The 9,527-nt window shown below is 30.3% G+C and overlaps 1 long non-coding RNA gene across 1 annotated transcript; it reads right to left on the bottom strand.

Annotated features, from left to right (window-relative positions):
- Positions 1-7,170: 7,170 nt before the first annotated feature.
- On the bottom strand, positions 7,171-8,534 carry LOC117173230. Its single transcript, XR_004467139.1, has 3 exons — positions 8,397-8,534; positions 8,014-8,244; positions 7,171-7,243 (listed from the first exon to the last, which is right to left on the bottom strand). It is a non-coding gene; the product is annotated as an uncharacterized LOC117173230 (long non-coding RNA).
- Positions 8,535-9,527: the final 993 nt, after the last annotated feature.

The following is a 9,527-nucleotide window of genomic DNA, read 5'->3' as shown; positions in this document are numbered from 1 at the left end:
TCATAAGTTTTAGACAGAACATTACTTATTGCCCTAAACGTACGAACGCTTTTGCAAAAATCCCACTAGTGAGGGGTTTAATAGCAAGACTCCGCTCTGTTCTAATACCGTGAAATTCCAGCCAAATTTTCAAGAGCCCCACGGACTTTTTCCGTGAGACTTCTTGCAATTTGTCTTTAGGCCACGCCTTCTGTCAACCCACAGAAAAAAGGATCAATTTTCTTGCAGAGAATTTTGATCCAACGATCATTTGAATCTCGAGTTTGTAATGATCTGTCCAATCGGGTCAATTTGTTCTTATTTTTTGATTTATTTGTCAGACTAAATAAAATGGCCGCAAATTCTTGGCGCTGATGTCATAACGACATTACCTTAAAATTGTGTTTAACCGTACGCAAGTGATAACTACACTTAACAGGTTATTTTTTTAATATCAGATTTCGTTATTTTAACTTTTCAAGTAAACCGCAAAATCAGAAACCATAAAAAGCTTGCATACAAGATAAAGTACACTAAGAACGTCAGCTAGCTAGGTTTGACTTCATACATGATCCCGAATCAGATCAATGTAATCTCAAAAGTCGATTATTCACTCCGGCATCGGAGATGCTATAACATATTGTAACGGACGCCTTCGGACTCTTTTTTGAGGGATAATAACAAGAAAAAATTATTGTGCTCAAGAAAAATTTTATGCATGTGCATTATTTTGAGGTGACGTCGTTTTTCATCTCTGCCTTTCCGATAATTTGGAAATTATTCGTGAAATAAAATTTTTTCATTCCCTGCAAACAAGATTAGTTCCGGGAGATTAGTTATTATGTTCATTTGTGAGTCGAAAGTTTTCGGCCAAAAATATTGTGCACACTGAGAAAAAAGTATTCTTGGATCAAAAGTGACGGTGCTTTTGAATTCCGCATTATTAATACAATATTTTATATCAATAATCTAATAAATTTTAATTTGAGTTAAATAATTCGAGTTTTTTATTCAAAAGCACAGTACCATAGATAAAAATATGGACGATTATATGAAGCTCAAGCATATAAAGTTAAGAAAAATAAATGCAAATAAATGGTATAATTGAATTCTTTTTGAAGTGTACATTAAACTTATTATACCTTCTTATGCTTCTATTCAAAAAAAGAGACAAGTTTTAAAAAATTAACGAGATGCAAGCTTTTGAAATTTTCATTTCTTGAGAAAAAATGTCTAGCACAAAACACCTTAAAAATTTGAAAAATATTTTTTTAAGGAAAAAAATTGTTTGCCGGGGGCATTAAAAATTATTACTTGACATATTTAAAATGCGGAAAAATAGAAAAAAGGGAAAAAAATGGTTAAATAAAAGATTGAAACTAGCGACAACAGCCTGACCGTTAGATAGGACCCTTTACCACTGGACCAGTGACGCAGGCTGAAAAGAGCGGCGCGTGATTCAGTGGATATTGGCAGCCCCGGCGACCGTGATTTTCATACGTTCATCATTTTTAAACAAGGGCCCACTTACAAGAAGCTGGGAAACGTGTCTAATGAATAAAAATAGATATTTTGGATTCTAATCATGTAAAAAAAGTAATTTTATACACGATTATAACCCGAAATATCCCTTTATCAAAATGAATCATCCTGAAACTATTACATCAATTACATGACCAATTATTTTTGACATACTATCGATATATGATAGTTTATTCAAAAAGTCAATGCTGCAGAGGTGGCGTTTCCCTTGTAAGTTCAAAAGTGTCAAATGAATGCCATCAGTATCTATAATATCGTCCTCAACGTGGCGTCGTAGCTTTATAGGGATAAGGCGTGCGATTTTGAAGCGAGCCGTGCGTGCGTTCGATACTCGGCGATTGCGGATATTTTAATAAAGTGCGTTTCTCATTAGTTATAAGTAAAATACGTCTTCACTAACCAAAGTCAGCAATAGTTTAGATTAGAATAACGTATGGAGAATTTAGTTAAGAAGAATTGGCGATAAAAATACAAGTAAACGGAGGTGTATGTGTCAGAGCTTAAAGAAGGGGTAAATTCATTAGATTTTTTAACTTCTGGAAAATAAATGTATTTTGCATTAGAATCAATATTTTTCGTCCTTGAATCGGTAATTTCTGCTAATAGATTATGGCAGTATACTATACAGTTCAACTTTTCTACTGTTGCAACGATAGCATCGCACTTTAGAATTAAGAGCATGATACTAATAGGTTCAGGACATTTTCAGTTAAGTTTAATCAATTTTTTAATAATTACATAATATTTTATTTGAATCAAAAGAATAAACAATAGTATATGCTTTTTAATTGATTATATATGCATTTGACCGGGCTTTTCTCAGTGTAGTTTGGAAGTAACGCTCGGAAGAATTGTAACACACATAACTTCGAAATATAACCACACGTTGTTAGCAATATCAAACGTGTTTTGAAAAAAAAACACAAAAAAGTATGCGCGGACGTCCTTTAGCATGTTCTTCATCATTTCCCAAATTTTGAAGACAAAATGTTTCTTATCCTATGAAAAAATCCGGGGGAATCTAATACTGAAAAAATCGGTACTAATTTCTAAGCTCTATGCAAATTAATCACACTTTGCTAATTTAAAGTTTTGTTGAATTAACTTAAAAAAAGTGTGTGGGGACGTCCGTTAGCATGTTCGCTATCATTTCCCAAATTTTTGAGAGAAAATATTTATCACTCTAGAAAAAAAGCAGGGCGAACCTGAAACTGGGAAAATCAACAATTTTCTAAGTATCACATGCCCTTAAAATGCTCTTAAATTCGTTATGATTTTTCTTGTATATCAAAATGACAATCATTTTAAACACTTTTTATAATGTACAGACAGGAGGCATGGCCTACGCCATACATGCGAATCGCAAGAAGACTCGCCGAAAAAGTCCGTGGAGGCTCTTGCAAATTTCGCTCGGCTAAGTTCACGGTATTAGAGCACAGCAGCCCTTGCTATTAACCCCAGTAACGTTTGGTATTTTTGCATTAGAACTACGCTTATTTTCCGTGGGGTTGCATCTTGCGAATAATCAGAGCATCTATGAATATATTCACAGAGAAATTCTTGCTATTAAAGCGTAAATATCGTTCACGCGCTAATGGGTAGATTTTTCCTTCCGTGTAGTAACTGTAATGACGCCTTAACAAGTCCGAACACCAGACACTGCAGAATGGGTGTCTCTGACGTTAAATATGAGGTAAAGATACATTCACTTAATTCGTCGCTTCCACGACTTTACATCTCACTTAAGACTTGCGAGGACTTTCGTATGAAGTCCATAGTAGACTGTAGCCACTGTCTCACAGTCGGTATGCGTGGTTGCAGCTAAAATGCTACCACGATTGCGCCGGGAGCAAGTAAAAAATGTGTAAAAAAAGTAACTGGGGATTAATTATTTTATTAGCGGGTGAAAAGATCACAAGGTCTATTAAAGAATTTCTTTCATTTTAACAGTTGTAAGACTCAACAGATTTTTATTTGCTTCTATTACGTATTCTACAAACATTGAAAATTTTATTATTTTAAAGATTTCTCAGATAATGATGGAGTTGTATACCCGTGTCTCCAGAACGTGGGATTTTTCGACCCCCACCACTCTCCCATCTGGGAGCGTCAAAATCAAGCGTAGCGTGTCCGTCAGTCGGTTCTGCTACGTGCAGCGTAGACCAGCCTCCTGTAGAGCCGAAAATGCCCGAGCACGAGTCCGAACCCCTCCGACTTCACGATTCGTTTTCCGTGGCTAACTGGCTATTTGGAGTTTTTAAGTCAACTGAATTTCGCAGGGTGTCAAGAGAATGAAAGTTCAGGCAATTTTGCTAGGTTCTATAATTTTAGAAAAAAAGAAGGAAATTAATTCTTATCAAACCTTCTTGCGCAATTTTGTTGTACATTTCTTCCTAAATTTATTTTGTTTCATGAAAATGAAAAATATTCTTTTAGGTTTGCTACGAATAATTAATATAATTTTTTATTTTGAAAAATTGATTTAAAAAAATCCCATTACATTTTAAACTATGTTTAAAATGATGAATAAAGAATCAGCAGATTTTAAGTATTTTTCATTTTTCGAATTTCAAAGAAAATCAGGGAAAATTTGAATAGTTTTTAACGATTAGAACGCTTAGAAGGTCCGACAAGATTAGAAACAGAACTATTTCAAGATTTGTAGGGAAATTTGTAATAACTTTTTATTTTAAAAAATTTACTTTATGAGAATGTTAAAAAAATATTTTAAACATGCGAAAGGATTTCCTATAATTTAAACGAAGAATGTAGAAGATTTTAAAGCAAAATGTTTCAATTTGGTAAGATTATAATAAATAGATCAAAATCGAGTAAATGCAAGAAATATTAAGAAGAATTGAAGAAATTCAAATCGAATTTTAAACTTAAATTCTGTTAGAAAATTAGACTTTTAGAGGATTCAAACATAAACTTTAGAAACTTTACAGGAATTCCGAAAGATTTCAAGGAGGTAAAACTAAATTTCTTATAAATCCTGGGAAAAATGTAAAAGATTGTCAGTCAATTTTTTCAAATCTTGAATTAAGGAACAAATTGTTCTTAAAATCTTACGCATTCTTGTGCAATTTTGTTAGACACATTTTTAAATTATATGTTGCTTTAAAAATCTACTTTCAAATTTGAGAAAGTTTAAGAGATGTTCAGAAATTTTGAAAGGATTCAAATAAAATTAAAACTTATAAAGATTTTTCAAGAATTTTGTAAGTTCTTACGAAAATGAAAAAGATTATTTTAGCTTCCTAGAAATAATTAAAATAATTTTTTATTTTGAAAAATTAATTTTAGGAGATAATTTTAAAGCATTTCAAAACATTCAAAAATACGTCAGAAATTGTCAAAGTATCTGAAAAAATTTAAAGGCAATGTTCTTTTAATTTTTTAAAATAAAAAAATCGGGAAAAATTTGAATGATTTTTAAAGATTAGATGACCAGAAAAGATTAGAAAAAAAGAATTATTTTCCTAAGCAACATATGAAAATTTTTAATAATTTTTTATTTTGTGAAATGTGCTTTAAAAGAAAATTAAAGAAGATTCTTAAACACATCAAACAGTTTCCCAAAATTTCGAAAAACAGTGTAAAAGGTTTTAAAATCAACATTTTTTAATTCGATAACATTAAGAATTTTTTAAAAGTGCAAATAATCGAATCAATTCAATAAAAATAGAGTAGAATTGTTGAGATTAAAAAGGAATTTAAATTTCAGAGGAGTTTTAGAAACGTAGGATAAACTGATTTAACAAACTGAAAAACCTACAAATTCTTGTAGAAGAATAAGAAAGATGCGCCTGGAAATTGTGTACCATTATCAGTCTTTAAAATTAAAATTCGAATGATTTTTTTAAATTACTTTCAGCACGTTTCTTCTCAAGCAGAATCCCTGATTTTAATCGCAAGAGGTTCAATTATTTCCAATCAGAATAAGTAATTACATAAATTTTGAAAATTCAAAAAAGGTAACTTGGAATAAGTTCGATGAGATTAAAAAAAAGTTTTTTTTTTCATTACACATAAAATTTGTTGTATTATTTATGAAAATATGGAAACATTAAAAATTCTAGTATTTAAATACACTTAACATTTCAGAATTTTATACTAAATTTTGATAAGATATAATAGATACGTATGTAAAATGAAAGATAATAATAAAAGTCGATTAAAGAAGGACTTTCAGATAATGAAAGATAATGAAAGAAACTCCTTGGGAAAAAATGTAATTAATTTGTTCGGAATGAAATCTAGCAGAAAATTGAAAAAGGATTACAAAACTTTTTTTATTATTTCCTAAAATGTCTAAAAAGTAAGTAAAATATTTTGAAGCAAAATGTTGTAATTTTTCCATATTACTTAAATTTACAAAAATTAAGGAACATAATTCTGCCAAATTTGAGTAAGTCTTAGAGATATTCGAAAATTTTGAAACGATTCATAAATAATGAAAACTTGTAAAGATTTTTACAGGAATAATTAACACAATTTTTTATTCCGAACAATTAATTTGAAAAGATTATTTTTAAAACTTTCAAAACATTGCAAAAGATTTCAAATATTCTCAAAACATCTGAAAAACTTGAAAGGAATTTTTTTTTAATTTTGCAAAATTAAAAAAAAAACAGGAAAAATTTGAATAATTTTTAAAGATTAGAGATTGAAAGATCTGATAAGATTAGAAAAACAGAATTATTTTTCTGACAATCGTGTAAAAGTTTTTTATAATTTTTTATTTTTAAAAATGTAGGTACTTTAAAAAAATGCAAGCATATTTTTAAACACATAAAACGATTTCCTAACATTTAAAAGAAGATTGTAGAAGATTTTAAAGCAAAATGCTTTAATTAGATAAGATTAAAATTTAAAAAAAAAATCAAGTGAATTCAGGAAGTATTTAGTAGACTTGATAAGATTAAAAAATTTAAACTTTAGAAGTGTTTTAGAAACGCAAGATAAACTTTGGGAACTTTAAAAGAATCTCGAAAGGTTTCAGGAGAATAAATATAGTTTCTTAAAATGCTTGGGAAAATTTAGAAGATTACAAGGAAATTTTCATTACATTTTTTTAAATTCTATAAAATAAAAACAATATGTCTTTAAATTCTCCTAGAATCTTTTCTGACACATCTGATACATTCGAAAATCTTTTTTTATAATTTTCTTAACTTATAATAATTATTTACATATAAATTTATAAACAAACTGATAATACTTACTTTCTTGTATATGAAATCTTTACAAAATCTTGAATGCCTTAAAATACTTATAACAAAATTACAAGATTCAGCTTTTACAATATATGTAGAAAAAACAATACATTTTTAAATAATCTTTCAAGTACTAGGATGTCCCTATAATAATGAAAGTTGTTTAATTTTAAGATTTCAGTTGACCTGCTGGACTTCCATCGTGTTCACCGCAATCATCATAAAAAATATCGGAGAAAGGGTTATAACTCCGCAAATTATTATTATTATTATTACATCAAATAATTCTTGATTTTTTCACTAAAAAATATAATATGGAAAAATTTCAACTTTGATGTAATAAAATCATTTTTACATACCTTTGAAAATATCCAAACTTTACTCAATTTTTCCGCACAAAAAGGTATATAACCCCTTAATACAATTTTTTATTTTAAGATCAGAAGGAAAGGAATGGAGTTTACTGTTGAAACCAAATTCTGCTTCTTTTCTACCATCCGTTTCTTGATAAATATTAAAATTTTTATAATATTAATCACGTTGAGTGGCACAGAAAAGATAGGTTACGAAGTCAAATTTCCTTATTTCTGCTACTTTGCTTTCCTCCATTTTCCTCAAAGCTCGAAACCCTTCCCAGCCGATTGCGTTTGAGATTTTATCTTCTAGACTTTGAAAAAACTTAGTGTCCGTAAGCCCAATTTCAGTTATAATAATAGATTTAATAGACATAATAATATTTTATAAATAATATTTTATTTTTTAATTTTAAATATTTAATAGATAAAATAAAGTTTAAAGCTTATAATAATCTTGAAGGTTTCGCACCCAAAAATATTTTTTAAGTTTAAGTATCTTGAAATAGGTTTAGAGTAAAATTTATATGAACGAGAAAATTTAAATTTATTATTTATGAAAAAAATTTTTTTAGCTTTCATGACTGAGCAGAATTCGGTATCTTTAAAAATGGATTTATTGTTCATTTTCAATTTGACCTGTATACCCTAAGATTACATCTCGGGCAATGTATTTGCGGAGCATATTGTTGAAGATTTTGAAATATTCTCTCTATCAGCAAGCTGCAACAAAGCCTCCTTTTGTAAAAAAGCCGAAGATACATTGTATAATTTTTTTTCTTTAATTCAAACTTAAGAGTGGTCCGAACTTCGAGAAATATTAAGGATAATATTTAAATTAACTACAATTTCGAAGCCAAAACAATTTTACCGTAAATTTTTACAGGTCAATAATGGCAGACACGAGATTTTGTACGTACAAATTTTCTGCGGAATGTTTGATCGTTGAGGATCATTTCGTCCATGTTTTTGAATTATTGGCAACTCCAAATCATATTTTCCAGCCAAGTCTTCGGCTAGACATCCTGTCAAATTTGAAGCATTTGGGTTGCCGGTGCCCACGCGTGATATTTGTTTCCTAAGCTCCTTTTGCTCGATACGTACGCTGTAGATTGCTTTGAAGATGAGCTCAAAAATTGAAACAGGATTTTCTAGGAAAATATATAAAATACATGTTTAGTATAGTCAATAAAAATTGAAAGTTTGCTTTCAAAATATACTGCCATCAATAAAATCAATAAATGTTATTGTCGTTTTTCATAGTTATTCTTCTGTAATAGATAGAAAGTAGGTTTGTACTTACCATTTACTTAATAACTTAATGAAGATTTGTTAATTTTTATGCCTCCGCTTTTACCGCTAACTTTTCGCTCGATTAATATATTCTCACGAAAATAACAAGAAACTTTGATAGTTTGTGACACTTGATTGACAAAAACTAACAGTCTTTCGGAGAGGTCGGAGGCAAGCAGTGTCAGAATACTTCAAGTTGTGACGTCAACTGGCAAGATGTATGCACACCGAGGGTTAAGCAGTGAATTTCAATTGCTTGGGAAAAACTTAATTTTTTTAATTACTTGGAAACGACTATTTGTTCACCATAAGCGTCTTTCGTTAAAAAATGTTCACTATAGAAATTGTAATTTTTTTAAATCTAAAAAAAATTTACGGTATTGAACTTGGATTTTTTTGTACTAAGCTCACTGATCAGCGCCAGGCCTGAGCCAGACCACGCTGTCAATATGATAAGAAAAAAATCGTGGTTTTATAGTTTAAATTTCTTATTTTCCATCATTTTAGGCAATTTGTAATTTTTTCAAATTACGTCAAACAAAAATTTGCTGATGAAATTCAAGATTTTTTTCTCTTGGCTCGTTGATCAGCGCCAGACCGGAACCAGGCCAGACTCTCAAGGCGATAAGAAAAAAAGTATTGTTTTTATAGTTGAAATTTCTTATTTTCCATCATTTTACACAACCATAACTTTTTTGAAATTTGTTTAAAAAATTTGCTGATGCAATATAATTTTTTTGTCTTGGTTAGCTGACGAGTGCCTAACCTGGGCCAGACCAGCCCTTTCAGACTAGATGGTCTAGATAAGATCAAACCAGAGCCAGACTGGCGTCAAACCTGAGCCAGGTTATATCATCCAGACTAGACAGTCAATATAAATGCATACCCGGACGAGACCTGTAACCAGACTCCCAGGATATTTTTCCAAGCGGGTAAGCACTGCAGCTCTGGTTAAAATTTTTAAACCTTTCGGGGCTACATAGTCGAGAAATGTATGTTTGAAAATAACATGTGACAGGGGCGGACCCTGAAAAATATTCCGGGGGAGAGGGGGGGTTAAGAAATATGTATTTACATATGTATATCCCATGCATAGCTTAGCGAGGTTGGCTTTAAATACGAAAGGCCAAAAGTTTCGGGC

The sequence above is a fragment of the Belonocnema kinseyi genome, chromosome 1 (genome assembly GCF_010883055.1).
Source record: "Belonocnema kinseyi isolate 2016_QV_RU_SX_M_011 chromosome 1, B_treatae_v1, whole genome shotgun sequence".
NCBI classification, from domain to species: Eukaryota; Metazoa; Arthropoda; class Insecta; order Hymenoptera; family Cynipidae; genus Belonocnema; species Belonocnema kinseyi.
Note: the sequence above shows the minus strand (reverse complement) of the source record. Positions and strands in the feature narration are given on the sequence as shown.